This window comes from Chiloscyllium plagiosum, chromosome 9 (assembly GCF_004010195.1).
Source record: "Chiloscyllium plagiosum isolate BGI_BamShark_2017 chromosome 9, ASM401019v2, whole genome shotgun sequence".
Lineage (NCBI taxonomy): Eukaryota > Metazoa > Chordata > Chondrichthyes > Orectolobiformes > Hemiscylliidae > Chiloscyllium > Chiloscyllium plagiosum.
In genome coordinates, this window is record NC_057718.1 from 13,127,036 (window position 1) to 13,143,007 (window position 15,972).

The window sequence follows — 15,972 nt, forward strand, 5'->3', positions numbered from 1 at the left end:
TCCACCAACATTTATTATTCTTGATCGTTCCTGTTCCATTAGCCAGTAACAAATATATTCCAATTTCTCCTAGATTTTCTTAAGTCTCAACAACAGAAGCTGACTGAGCAAAAGATCTTGATGCAGAAGTGTCAACTCAACAACTTATTTGTAATGTTAACAATTACCTTTCAGAATTTGGTAGTTTCACCAAATACCAGACAAAGTTGAATAAAGCAGCTCCTAACTTAAAGTTGCGAGGAGCATCTTCTGTTGTCTAGAAAACAGCAAGAGCATTTTCAGGTTAAATTCTGTAGTATGAAACAGAACATGGACAGAAAATGATTAGTCTCTGAAATTAGAACTGAAGAAGAAGCCAGCAGCTGCATTATACCAATCCCACTCTTATAAGATTGTCTGCCAATATATTGAAGATTAAATCTGCTTCTCTGTAAAAATAGGTCAAACAAGCATCAACCTATAATGACTTTGGACAGAGATCACAAACTATCAATTTCTGATATGACTGATTACAGAGAAGATGGGGCAACATTTGAACAAACTTCGCCCACTTGCAGCAAAGAGACCAGCCAAGCCTGATTAATTTAGCATTGGCATTAACATTCAGTTCAGGTTTTCCCTACACTCTCAAATTGCGAGTGTTACAGTATGATCTGAAACAAACAAAATCAGAAATTACTTGAGAAACTCAGCAGATCTGGCAGCATCTGAGTACAGAAAACAGAGTTAATGTCTCAAGTCCTGTGATCTTTCTTCAGGATTATTACGATATTATCTATTTGATTATAATGTTCCAGAGATTGTAAGGTACAGCCTATGTACCACTGGCACTGTTAATTCGTATGTCACGTTGTTCATTTGTGCAGGTAGATTTGACTTTATAACAGCATCATTTTATAAGGAAATACCACCTCTGTAGGTTCTAACAAATAGTTCATGGCCAACAATCAGCAGATCGTAACAAACAGTACACGCTTTGGTTGTTTGCAATAGGCAGAATCCAGATTGCACCAACCAGCCTATGCTTGCAAAGCTCAGAGAAAATATCTATGTTAAATATGATTCCATAATGATACTTGCTGAGCTAATAATGACACTAACAACTCCTTTTCGATTATTTGTTGGGTTTGCTGTTTGGCTCACTTTCACTTGCTGTAAGTTACATTTCTTCATATTCAGGGCAATACTCCCTCCAGAAAAATGGAGCATGTCTAAACATTTTACCATTTTCCAATTCAACAAAAGAGTGGGGGACAGTAGTTCTATACTGCATTCTCCATAGCATTGCCTTGACTAGAGTTAACTTGTCAACCAATCAGCACATTGTTTCATGCAGTATAAATTGGAACTGACATTTTGAAATTGAAATTTGGCACTCTTGCATTTATACTGAGGAGTGCAGGATGAAAAGCTCTGAAAGCAAGCTTTTTTTTCCAGCAATCGTCAAGTTTATCAAATGCTTTTTGGAAGGTCATACACCATGCCTAGTGTTTCGCCCTTATCTGTTCCCCAGTGCAGCCATGTTTCATCAGTTTCCATAGAATGGCTAGCTTTCCTTGTGCACAAAATGCCATTAATATGGTTGAACCCATAACATTCACAGTCACAGAGCAAGGAAACAGATCCTTCGGTCCAACCAGTCCATTCCGAACATAATCCCAAAGTAGTCTCACTTGCCTGCTCCTGGCCAACATCCTACCAAATCATTCCTATTCATGTACTTATTTAAATGTCTTTTGAACTGTGACTGCACCCTCCACTTCCTCAGGAGTTTGATTCCACATGCAAACCACCCACTCTTTAAAAGATTAAGTCCTTCTTTTTAAATCTCTCCCCTCTCACCTTAAAAATATACCCCCTGGTCTTGAAATTCCCCCATCCTGAGAGCTGTGATTCCAACTTTGCATCGTGTACGTTAATTCAGTGCACCGGTACTTCCAAATTGAAGATTTGCTCTGTCTGTTTCAGATTTTGTTTTGTGAAATGTCTGTGGAAAAGTGTATGCTGGAGAGTTACAATAATTACTTTTTCTGCTTGTTGAACTTTTTTAAACTTTGTTTTTAGAAGTTGAGCTATTATATTGTCAGGTCACTCACATTTATCTTTCAGTCTCATAATGGCATCTCTTTACAACATTTTACAGAGTCAAATAAAAGCAAAGCCTTGGTGTAGTGGTTGTCACAATGTCAGCCAGGTGGACCTCACAGAATAACAGTTGCCTCATTGGAGCAGTTAATCTGTTGGAAAGACAGTGTTGGTTGCTTTAGGAATTCTGGCTCAGAATTGATGAGCTGGAGTTTGAGCTTTGAACGCTGCAAAGCATCAAGGAGAGTTACCTGGATGCTATGTTTCAGAGACACACCTTAGATTAAGTACTTAAATTTGGTCCGTACTGAGGATGGTGTGACTACAAGCAAGGCAGGTAGAGAGATCTTGAAAGTAGTGTTGAAGGAGGCTCAACCCTTGAACTTGTCTAACAGATTTGAGATTCTTGCTCCCTGTGGGGATGAGAGCAGGGAATGTATAGCAGATGAGCAAACTAATCATAGCACCATGGTTCAGGAAGCCTTTCAAAGAGGGGGAAGGAAAAGAGAAATTTAGTTGTAACTGGGCATAGTATAATCAGGGGACCAGACACTGTTCTCAGCAGCCAGGATTGACAGTGCTGATAGCTGTGTTGTCTGCCTGGTGCCCGTGTTTAGGATATTTCATCTGGGCTACAGAGGAACCTGGAGTGGGAAAGGAGAGATCCAGTCGGTGTGGTTCACGTTGGTACCAACAATATAGGTAGAAGGAGGGGTGTTGAGGAATATGAGCAGCAAGGGGCTAAAATTAAAAAGCAGAACCAAAAAGGTAATAATCTCCTTTTTACTACTTTAGCCACAAACTAATTGGCACAAGGTCAAGATTATAGGTAAACAAGTGGCTCAAAGATTGAATTAGGAGAAACAGGAGCTCTCTAAGGGGGGGGGGGTCTCCTGAAACACAGCATCTGGGTAACTGTCCCTCTCTGATGTATTGCAGTGTTTGAAGTTCAGACTCCAGCTCATGGGACATTGGCACCAGTACTGGAGAAGGAGGGAGCTGTTTCAATGGAGGGGACGATGTTGAGAGCATCACAGAGACATGGCTGCTGCAAAGGAATCAGGGCTGGGAACTAAATATCCAAGGATACATATCTTATCAAACAGAGAGGCAGATGGAATAGGATTGCCTTGTTAACAAGAAATGAAATTAAATCAAGAGCAAGAAATGATATACGATCGGAATACATAGAATCTGTGTGAGTAGAGTTCAGGAAATGCAAAGAGAAAACTGACCTTAATGGGAGTTACATGTAGGTCTCCTAGTAGCAATCAGAATTTGGGACAGAAAATAAATCAGGACATAGAAAAGGCATGTAAGAAAGGCATTATTCCAATAATTATAGGGGATTTCAATATGCAGGCGAAATAGGAAAATCAGGATGGTAGCAGATCCCAAGTGAGGGGGAGTGGGGTCTCACGAGCAGTGTGCTGCTGCCTCGTCTCCTGAACAGGGAGCAGACTTAACAGAAAACTCCGAGCCCCAGAGAAAAGGCATCGAATCAATTAACCAAATAATCAACTATCTAAACAAAATAGTGCGCGCCCATCTCATTAAGATAATCGAGGTTTCCTTGTAAATTATAGAATTCATCTTACAGTTTGAAAGGGAGGAGTTTAAATCAGGTGCAAAGGTAACTAAATATAGTAAAGGTAACTAAAAAGACATGAGGGAGGAGCTGGGCAAAGAAGATTGGAAGGGGAGCCTCGCAAAAAAGACAATAGAGCAGCAATGGCAGGAATTTTGCAGGAGTAATTTGGGAGGTACAGCAAATATAAACTAGCTCTGCAGGGGGACGGGAACCTGAGGTGTAGTTCCAGTGCACAGGAGGATGAGAGTAGGGAGGGTATGGACAGGGTTTCATGGTCACAGGAACGTGCTGGCAGACAGCAAGCTGGTTTGAAGTGTGTCTACTTATCCGAAATAAGGTGGGTGAGGTTGCAGCTTAGATAGGTACCTGGGTGTTTGATGTTATGGCCATTTGGAGACACAGATAGAGCAGGGTCAGGAATGGATATTGCAGGTTCCAGGATTTAGATCTTTTATTAAGAACAGGGAAGGCAGTAAAAGAAGGGGAGGTGAGGCCTTGTTAGTCTTGTTAGTCAAGGACAGTATAACGGTGGCTGAAAGAACTTTCAACAAGGACTCGTCTACTGAGGTGGTATGGGTTGAGGTTATAGAAACAGGAGAGCAGAGATCACACTGCTGGGAGATTTTTATAGGCCTCCCACAGTCCAAAGATGTGCAGGTTAGGTGAAGTGGCCATGGCAAATTGCCCGTAGTGCTAGGTGCAGAGGTAAATGTAGGGGAATGGGTCTGGTTGGGTGTGCTTCGGCGGGTCGGTGTGGATTTGTTGGGCCTGTTTCCACACTGTAAGTAATCTAATCTAATCTACATTTGAGTATGGGTTTGTGCTTTTGCTTTGTAGATCATAAATTTCCCATATAATTCTTACTACATTGTTACAAATAACTGCAGTACAGAATTTCAAAGAATTAAAACCAACTCAGTATTGTTGCCCAAACATTCACCTGACATGGAAAGTTTCATTTTAAAAATTAACACATACTCATTCTCATTTACTCTCAGAAGAAAAGGAAATACGTGCCTGGTTGCGAACTTTTGGATAAATTGTGTGTACACCACGCCTAGGACAAGATAGTTCAACAGAGGAAGACCTGCCAAAAACAATGAAAATTGTTTTACATTTTAAAGCTTCTTTTACTTTGTTCATTGAATTTTAGAGTAAGCAATTAAATCTGTTTTCCATATAATGTCAGGAGACTGTCACATAATAGTTGAGTCAATTTCTGGGTTACAGATAACTGTAAAACTACAAATGTTTTCTTGAATATAACTGATAAAGTGAAATCATTGCTACTCTAGTTTAAGTGGCAAATTATCACATTAGACAAAAATTAACACATTCTTAAAAGTAAACACCTATTATTATCTTACGAGTCACCTTTAAATCATCCAAATGGGAGGAGTTATCAAGAATGCCATTAAATAATATATGCTTACCAATAACCTTCTCAGAAAAAGAGGTTAAGACAGAAATGAGAAGAAATGTCTTCTCTCAGAGGGTAGTGAATCTGTGAAATTATTTCATTGGCAATCACTTGCTAATGAGTATGATTGTCCAATTAAGGAATTCTGTGTCATTGGTCATAGGTTCTGTGGGACCCTGATGAGGCTGATGAGCCTGCTCCGAAGACCACATCTCCGACAACACACTTGGCTGGTGGCTCTGGGAAAGGTGGAACTGGTTCTTCATCTCTGCTGGCGTTTCTTTCTCAGGTTCCCTTTCCATACTCGCTCTTGCTGGCAAGTGTTCTTGGGAATTTTTTACTACAGACAGCTACAGACAGTGTTATTAAGTATACTTGAGATAGGGATGGACAGATTTTTAATCAGCAAGGGAATCAAGGAGAGAAAAGGCAGGAAAATGGAATTAAGGTTATCACATAAACATGAACTCACTGAATGGCAGAGCAAATTCAATGGGCTCAATGATCTACTACTGCTCTGCAAACAATCACTCAAGGTTCAATAAGAACTACTTAGATGGAATCCTCCTCATACCTTTGTGTCAGGCTTTCATCCTGGCTGAATGCAAGAGAAAGAGGTGACATTATGCAACACAGCAAGGCAACATTCAAAGATATATGCCAACAAGGGCTCCAGCAAAATGGAGTTCATTGAGATTCAATGGGGAACAGCTGTCAACATGGTCATAGTGTCTCTAGACATTGTCGCTAGTAGATATTTTCTAATCATCCTGTTGGAGAGTCATAGTCATACAGTGTTCATAGACGTTATCACACATCTCTGCAGCAGATGGGACTTAAACTAAGGCCTCATCATCAGATGTGGGGACAGTACCACTGAGTCACAAGCACCTCCTCACATTGCTGCTGGTAGTCAACCTGTTCAGACATGTTATGACACACCTTTGGGCAGGTTGGACTTAAATCCACGCCTCCTGGTTCAGAGGTAAGGACACCACTGTTGCACCAATTTTGTTTGTTTGTATGACCAGGTCTGATTGGCGGATTTGCTTCTTTAAAGGACAATAGTGACCCGAATGTGTTTTTATGACAATCTGGCAGTTTCATGGTCACCGATAATGACAGAGCTTTTTATTCCCTTTACATAATTAATTGAATTTAAAATCCCCAGCTAAGCATCAGGATTCAAATTCATTTCTGCAGAATACTAATACAGGCTTATTAGTCCAGTGACATAATTACATTGCCACCTTTCCTGTTGTCTCATGAGCATTTATGTAGTCGTTTCAAATTACTTTTAAGCAGCATATATGTAAACAATATTTTAAGTGCATGTGGTAAGAACATAGAACAATACAGCGCAGAACAGGCCCTTCGGCCCTCGATGTTGTGAACTAATCTAAACCCATCCCCCGGCTCTATCCCATTATTATCCATATGCTTATCCAAGAATTATTTAAGTGCCCCTAATGTGGCTGAGTTAACTACATTGGCAGGCAGAGCACTCCACGCCCTTACCACTCTCTAAGTAAAGAACCTGCTTCTGACATCTGTCTTAAATCTATCATCCCTCAAATGGCAGCTATGCCCTGTTGTAGAAGCTGATATCCCCATCCTCGGAAAAAGACTCTCACTATTCAACCTATCTAATCCTCTGATCATCACAAGCAACATGGTTTTGTCAAGGGCAGGTCGTCACTCCAAATCTCATTGAGATATTTGAGAAGGTAGTTGTGGTTCTGTTCGCCGAGCTGCAAGTTTTTGTTGCAAACTTTTTGTCCCCTGGCTAGGTGACATCATCAGTGCTTGGGAGCCTCCTGCGAAGCGCTTCTTTGATGTTTCCTCCCGTGTTTATAGTGGTCTGTCCCTACCGCTTCCGGTTGTCAGTTTCAGCTGTCCGCTGTAGTGGTTGGTATATTGGGTCCAGGTCGATGTGTTTGTTGATGAGGCATGGCATTCATCCACAAACTCCATCAACAAACACATCGACCTGGACCCAATATACCAACCACTACAGCGGACAGCTGAAACTGACAACCGGAAGCGGCAGGGACAGACCACTATAAACACCGGAGGAAACATCAAAGAAGCGCTTCGCAGGAGGCTCCCAAGCACTGATGATGTCGCCTAGCCAGGGGACGAAACGTTTGCAACAAAAACTTCCAGCTCGGCAAACAGAACCACAACAACGAGCACCCGAGCTACAAATCTTCGCACAAACTTTAAATTTTCCATCAACGACCACATGCTGCCTTCTTACAAAAAGCCAGTTTCTAATCCAAACTGCTAAAACACTCTCATCCACACCTCCATATTTTCTCCAACAGCCTACCATGTAGAACCTTATCAAAGGTTCTTCTGAAGTCCATGTACACCACGTCAACTGCCTACCCTAACCCACATGCTTGGTTACCTTCTCAAATATCTCAGTGAGGTTTGGAGGGATGACCTGCCGTTGACAAAACCATGTTGCTTGTGTTATGCACTAAGCCAAACCACTCAAAACATTCTTAAGCAGGCAGCTAACTTTGCAATTTGTGTCGGTAAGTGTACAGTGAAAATTAAGATAGCCAGGTTGACTACTAGATTTTAAAACAGACAAAAGATTTAGAGTAGCGCCTCGACATACGAACGATCCCGTTCACAAACAAATCGGTTTACGAACAGGATTGTACGTAAAATTTTGCTTCAATGTACGTACAAAATTCAAGGTATGAACGAAGGTACGAACGCAAAAAGCCCATGGTTTCATTGTCATTGTTCTGCTTTGCTACACGCACTTTGAATATCCAAACAATGGGAAAATTGATTCAGTTCACGAACTTTTCGGGTCCCGGAACGGATTAAGTTCATAAGTCGAGGTGCTACAAAGAACAGAATAAAGAACCTCTGCAGAACTCAACCTATCCAGCTAGATTTAATTATGCTGTTCCGAATATAATCAACAGTCCTAATAAGCAAACTCCCTTTAAAACCCTGTATAAATGGAACATATGCTTAGAGGTTGAAGTTGAAGGGCAGAAAAGAGAGAGAAAGTTTCCACACAGCTCCCTGTTGAACTTCCCAGTTTTAAATTGAACCAAAACCAGCTCAGCTAGCTAGAGAGCTGACCACTCCCCTCTCTTTATATAGGTCACTTCTAAAGCATGACCACTTTGGCCTGAAGTCCCATCTGTTTACATATAAACAAAAGGCCTGTCAAAATCCTTTTCATGTACCAAACCAGACCGATCAGAGTCCAGCCCAGTTTATTGCTCCTCTGAAAAGAAGTCCAAGCTAGAGCATTTTCTAAAAAAAGGGACTAGCTTTGTGACACCTCCCCCCTTAAAACCAAGAACGATCAACACCAAAAGATTGCTTCATTTTTAACCCTTCAAAACCCTGGTTAATAGTTATACACTTATACACTATACTAATGATAAACATGCAAACATCCACAACCGTATGCAAATTCAGACCACGGTACACCCACCACCGAATGCTTCCGTATCTCATTCAAGTCTTGATAACGCATCAGCTATCACGTTTTCGTGACCTGCCACATGCACAATTGTCAAACTGAATGGCTGCAACAACAAACTCCATCTAAACAATCCAGCATTTTTGTCCTGAAATTTTTCCACAAATGTCAATAGCTTGTGATCAGTGCATATGATTGTCTCAGTTGCATTGCTGGTAATATAAACACTGAAATGTTGTAATGCCAACACCAAGCTAAAGTCTCTTTCTCCACTGTTAAATACCTCTGTTGATGAATGTTCAACTGGAAAAATACCCAATGGGTCTTTCTATCCCTTTGTCATCCTCCTGCAGGAGCACCGCACCGACACCCACATCACTGGCATTGACAGCCACCTTGAAAGGCTTTGTGTAATCCAGTATGGCTAATACTGCGGCAGTGGTTAACACAGTTTTTAGGCTGTCAAATGCCTTTTGACAGTCCACTGTCCACTGAAACTTCTTGCCCTTTTTTTAACAATTTGGTGATTGGAGCAGCCACATTGCTGAAGTTTGATACAAACTTTTGGTAAACTCCACTCAACCCCAGGAATTCACCAATTACTTTCCTTTTCGCATCTCGTGGGGCCATTTGTCCACTTCAATAACATGGCCCAGGAAGATGACTTGGGCTTTGGCAAAATCACTTTTAGCTAGGTTTACCACCATGCATGCCTTCTAAAGTTGATTGAACAGGTCCGATAAATGCTATAAATGTTCCTTCCATGAGTGACTAAAAATCACCAGGTCATCAATATACACCACACTGTTGGGTAATCCAGCAATGAACTTATTAGCCAATCTCTGAAATGTGCCTGGAGCATTTTTCATACAAAATGGCATGACTTTGAACTGATATAGTCCATTTGGCGTTATGAAAGCTGAAACTGGCTTTGCTCTTTCTGACAGAGGTACTTGCCAGTAGTCTCTGAGCAAGTCCAGCTTAGAAATATAAGTTACTTGTCCCACTTTTTCGACACAATCCTCCAACCGTGGAATTGGATATGCATCATTCTTTGTAACAGTGTTGACTTTGCGATCGTCCACACATAACCATTGGTACCATCTGGCTTCGGCACCATCACTATGGTGAAGTGCAGGCACTGTAACTCACTAGGTTTATGCCATTTTGGAGTATGCACTCTATCTCCTTCTGAACCTGTGCCAACTTTAGAGGGTTATGCCTATAAGGATGTTGCTTAATCGGTACAGCATCTCCTATATGTACATCATGCACAATTAGGTTAGTACTTTCCAGTTCATTTCTGCTTATCTTGCCATGTATTAGTAATAACACTTTCAGGTCATTTCAATTTTCTTGTGGAAGATAACTCAACAATTTATCCCAATTTTTGACAACTTCCTCATTGTCCAATTTAATTTGAGGAATGTCCAATTTAGAATCCTCTGAACTTGGTTCTTCCTTCTGTGCTGTAATCATTAACAACTTCTCCTCTTACTTTCCTTCCCTATCAAAATACTTTTTCAGCATATTCACATGACACACTCTGTGAGATTTCTTCCTGTTTAGAGCCCTTATCAAGTAACTCACCTCACTCAATTTTTTCTCAATTTGATAAGGTTCACTAAATCTTGCTTTAAAAGGTTCATCTATTACTGGAAGTAACACCAATACCTTATCCTCAATTGCAAAACTGTTAATTTACGATTTCTTATCCACTTCTTGTTTCATTGTATGCTGTCTAGCCAACTCTCCAGCTCTATTTAATCGCTATCTAAAATTTGACACATAGTCCAAATGGATGGTCTCTGAATCCTGACTTATTAATTTCTCCTTTATCAATTTTAACTGTCCTCTTACTTCATGCCCAAATATTAATTCAAGTGGACTGAATTTGGTCAATTCATTCATTGCATCTCTGATCGCAAAAAGCCCTTATCCCAATCATCTGGATAATCCTGACCATAAGCCCTCCACATAGTCTTCAGTGTTTGATGCCACCTCTCTAGCACTTCCTGCGATTCAGGATGGTACGCAGTAGATTTGAATTACTTTATTCCCAAGTTATTCATAACCTTCTTGAATAGTTTGGATGTGAAGCTTGATCCTTGGTCTGACTGGATCTCTATTGATAGTCTGTATCTAGTAAAAAAATTTAAGTTATTCTTCGACAACACGTTTAGCTGTGATGTTGCGTAACGGGATTGCCTCTGAAAATCTAGTGGACACATCCATTATTGTTAATAAATACTTATTCCCACTTTTTGTGATAGGTAGGGGGTCTATGCAATCAACCAAGACTCTTGTGAAAGGTTCCTCAAATGCTTGAGTAGGTATTAAAGGTGCAGGTTTTATTACTGACGGTGGTTTACCGATTAACTGACACGTATGACACATCTGGCAAAATTCAACTACATCTTTGTGTAATCTAGGCAAATCTTCTTATTTTAGCCTGTGGTTTCCTCACCCCTAAATGACCTTCAAGTAGTAGCTCATGAGCCACCTGCAGCATGTCCTTTCTATACCCTACTAGCAAAACAATTTGATGAATTTCTGTCCATTTTTCAACTGCTTGAATGTGTGATGGTCTCCATTTCCTCATTAAGACGTAGCTGTTTTAACTCCTCATCTTTCTGCTATAGTTCAATCAGCTTAGCAGAGCTAAATATACTGGCATGTTTACCTACTTGCTCCTTCTCTGTTCTACTTTTGTGGTCAAATATAGTTTCGGATAACACTATGCCAGCTTGCTTATCTGTGCCTTTTGATCTCTCCTGCTCTAACTTGTGCCTCTGTGGTCTTGTGATCACACAATCAGGGAAAATTCCTGGATAAACATTCTCCATGTCTTCAGTTGCCTGTGTCTCCACTGGCTTTTGAACTAGAGTAAGCAGCATGCCTACTGGTGAATCAGCTATATCATTTGCAAGAACAAACTGTATTCCTGGAGCTGAGAGTTTGTCCAGTACTCCTACCACAAATTTTCCACTCTTCACTGGACTCTCTAGCCTCACTTTACATAACTGAGCACATTTTGTCTCACCATGAATTCCTGTTACCAGTACCTTCTCTGGCAATAGTCCCTCAGGAGTGCATATCTCCTCCGCATCATCTCTGTACCAAACCAGATTGATCAGAGTCCAGCCCGGTTTATTGCCCCTCTAAAAAAAATCAAGAACAGAGTCTTCTTGAACCAAGGATTAGCATTTTTTAAAAAAAGGGACTGGCTTTGTGACACTTGCTAGAAGATTATAAATCCTATATCTTATAAATTTTTCCAAAACATTTCCTATAACAGACATAAGGCTCACTGGTCTATAATTACCTAGGTCATCTCTACTGCCCTCCTTGAACAAGGGCACAACATTTGCAATCCTCCGGTCCTGAGGTACTAAACCTGTAAACAATGACAACTCAAAGATCAAGGCCAAAGGCTCCGCCACTTCCTCTCTAGCTTTCCAGAGAATCCTCGGATAAATCCCATCTGGCCCAGGGGACTTATCTACTTTCACACCTTCTAGAATTGATAACTCCTCCTCCTTATTAAGCTCAATCCATTCTAGTCTAATAGCCCTTCTCTACAATGTTCTCCCTTTCCTGAGTGAAAACAAATGAGAAATATCCATTTAACATCCCTCCGATCTCCACAGGGTCCACACACAATTTCCCACTTCTGTCTTTGACTGGCCCTATTCCTACCCTAGTCATCATTTTATTCCTCACATACCTATAGAAAGCTTTACGGTTCTCCTTTATTCTATCTGCCAGAGATTGCTCATGTCCCCTCCTTGCTCTTAACTCTCTATTTAAATCCTTCCTAGCTAATCTGTAACTCTCCATTGCTTCATCTGAACCATTTCGTCTCAATGTCACGTAAGCCCCCTCTTCTGCTTAACAAAAGATCCAATTTCTTTAGTAAACCACGGTTCCTTTACCTTATCACTTCCTCCCTGACTGACAGGGACATCCTATCAAGGACATGCAATATCTGTTCCTTAAACCAGCTCCACACTTCGATTATCACCACCTCCTCCATTTTGCTCCCCCATTCTATGCCTCCTAAGTCTTGCCTCATTGCACCATAATTGCCCTTTTCCCATCTATAGCTCTTGCCGTGTGGCATGTACCTATACCTTTCCACCGCTAAACCAAACGTAACTGAATTATGGTTACTCTCTCCAAAATGCTCACCTACCACTAAATCAAACACCTGGCGTGGTTCATTACCAAGTACCAGATCCAGTATGGCCTCTCCTCTTGTCGGCCCTTCGACATACTGTGTCAGGAAACCCTCCTGCACACATTGGATAAAAACTGATGCATTGGACATACTACAGTTATAGCTTTTCCAGTCAGTTGGGGAAGTTAAAGTGCGCCATAATAACCACCCTGTACCTTTCACTCCTATGCAGAACCGTGTTGCCAATCCTCTCCTTCACATCCCTGGAACTTTGTGGAGGCCTATGAAAAAACTCCCAGCAGTGTGACCTCTCCTCTAACCTCAGCTCATACCACCTCAGTAGACGAGTCCTCGTCAAAAGTTCTTTCAGCCACCATTATACTGTCCTTGACTAACAAAGCCACACCTCCCCCTCTTTTACCATCTTCCCTGATCTTAATGAAAGATCTAAACCCTGGAACCTGCAACATCCATTCCTGATCCTGCTCGATCCATGTCTCCGAAATAGTCATGACATCAAAGTCCCAGGCACCTATCCATGCTGCAAGCTCTCCTATCTTATTCTGGATACTCCTGGCATTGAAGCAGACACACTTCAAACCAGCTTGCTGGCTGCCAACGCACTCGTGTGACCGTGAAATCCTGTCCATGTCCTTCCTGCTCATTTCCTCCTGTGCACTGGAACTACACCACAGGTCTCCCATCCCCCTGCTGAACTAGTTTAACCCCACCCAAATAGCACTAGCAAATTTCTCACCCAGAATATTAGTACCCCTCTGGTTCAAGTGAAGACCATCCTGTTTGTAGAGGTCCCACCTTCCCCAGAAACCCTCGCTCGTGTGCAATCCCTGCAGCCATGTGTTCAGCTGATATCTCTCCCTATTCCTCACCTCGCTATCACGTGGCATGGATAACAAACCAGAGATAACAACTCTGTTTATTCTAGTTTTCAGCTTCCACCCTAGCTCCCTGAAATCCTGCCTTACATCCCTATCCCTCTTTCTACCTAAGCCATTGGTACCTATATGGACCACGACTTGGGGCTGGTCACCCTCTCCCTTAAGGACCCCAAAGACATGATCCGAAACATCATGGACCCAGTGATAAGAACAGTGTATATTCATGGTAAGTTCTCATACTTTGGGCAATTAATTTTCCTGTATTGCTATATTGCTCACAGTGTTATTAAAGTTGCTGTTCCCATCCTCTCTCATCTGCTCTGCTCTTCGAAGCTGTAGCTCTCAAACACCAACAGAGACACCAATCTGCTGCATCACTTCCTCTTCAAGTATTAAAAGGGTATCTTTTTACTCTCTGGCTCACTCCTCTAATCAATTTTCTTTAACAAAAATGAACAGTTTTACATTTTTTAAACCAAAATGTTTGTTCACTTAAACTGTTTCAGGCATTCAATACCTTCAACATTTTGTGATTTTCCACAGAATAAAAGGAAAACTGTTCAGTATGGGCATTTTCCAAACGTGGACCTTATCCATTAAACTTTAATTTGGCTGAAAGCAGATTTGCCCAGGATCACCATCAATAGTGGGTTAATCATAGAATCCCCATTGTGTGGAAAGAGGCCATTTGGCCCATTGAGTCTACACCAACACTTCGAAGAGCAACCAACTCACTTATCCTATCCCCATAACCCCATGTTTACCATGGCTAACCTCCCACCAAGCCTACACATTCCTGGACACTACAGGCAATTTGGAATGGTCAATCCACCCAACCTGCACATCCTTGGAATACTGGAGGAAACCAGAGCACCCGGAGAAAATCCATGCAGACAGAGGGAGAACTTGCAAATTCCACACAAAGAGTCGCCCATAAAGCTTATAGAACAAATTATTTCAATTTAAATGATTATAGCACCACGTTGTCATCATCAAATATTTGCTATAACATATCGGAAGATGTTCTTCTTCCTAATTTTAAAGGCCAGAAAGAATAGCTGTTTTTCTCCACTAAGTAAACACTTAAGTTTAACCTTACTTTGGATTGTTAACTGTACATTCTTCTGGAACTACCCACTCAATAAATGAGTCTCCTTCGTAATCCAGATGGAGCTGTAAAATTAAAATAGTTATTATTACCAATTGATCAGCCAGTTCAAACATAGGCTTGAATTCAATTTATTTACAATTTAGATATTTATATAGTGCAATCTCTAGATGAACTTTGTATAGATGAGATAATGAACACTCAACAATGAAGGGAGAATAGTCAGTGAAAGTGACAATACACAGGAGCAAAGAGATAGAGGTTTCGAGAAGTACAGAAAGATATAAGTTTAATGGACAGTACTTTAGTGGTAAATGTAACAGAAGACAAAGTCAGAGAAAGGTTGGATCTGCAAAGATATATGCAACTGAAGAAGATATTAGAAACAGGGAGCGGTGTCACAGAGTCATAGCATGGAAACAGACTCTTCACTCCAATTCATCCATGCTGGCCAGATATCCTAAAACTCAAATCAGGTTATGAGACACGATTTCCCACTCACAAACCCATCTTGACCATCCCTATTCAGTCATTCCCTTTCCAAATACACATAAATCCTGTCCCTCAAATCCCCTCCAACAACTTGCCCACAACTGATGTCAACCTTGCTGGTCTGCAGTCTCTGTATGAAGTTGTGGGTGTACTTTAAGAGAGTTAAAAGCAGCAGAACTACCGGACACAGCAACAAGTGTTCTCAATAAGGCAATAATGTATCACCTGCTTGATTAAACAAAATTTGCTCATTGCCTGGAGACAAAAACAAATTTGAATTTAACTAATCAGTTTAAATTATACCCCAAAAAAGTCAAAGTCCAATCCAGTTTGAACTTAGTATACTGACAATCTTAAACGGCAATGACACATTCTGATGTTTTAGGGGTATAACACTGGGGAAAGTTGAACTGTTGAGAGGAGAACTGACAAGCACAGCATGTAAACAGACTGCCTGAAAATAACTAGAAATTCCTAAGAACAAGAAAAGAAGACACAGAAAGATCTGAATAGAAGAACAAAAGCTGCCTGATTTTGAGATAAGAAGTCTTGTTTTGTAAATCTTAATTGGGAGTTTTATCAGACTAGTATTATAGAAGGGAAGATAACAGATCAGTTAGAGTAAGGAATGGTAATAATTGTTATTTAATTATACTCTGTTATACTTTAAGAAATAAAGTTGTTAATTTTTACTTTAAATAGTCCTTGGCCACTCCAATTTTTACAGATTACTGCCC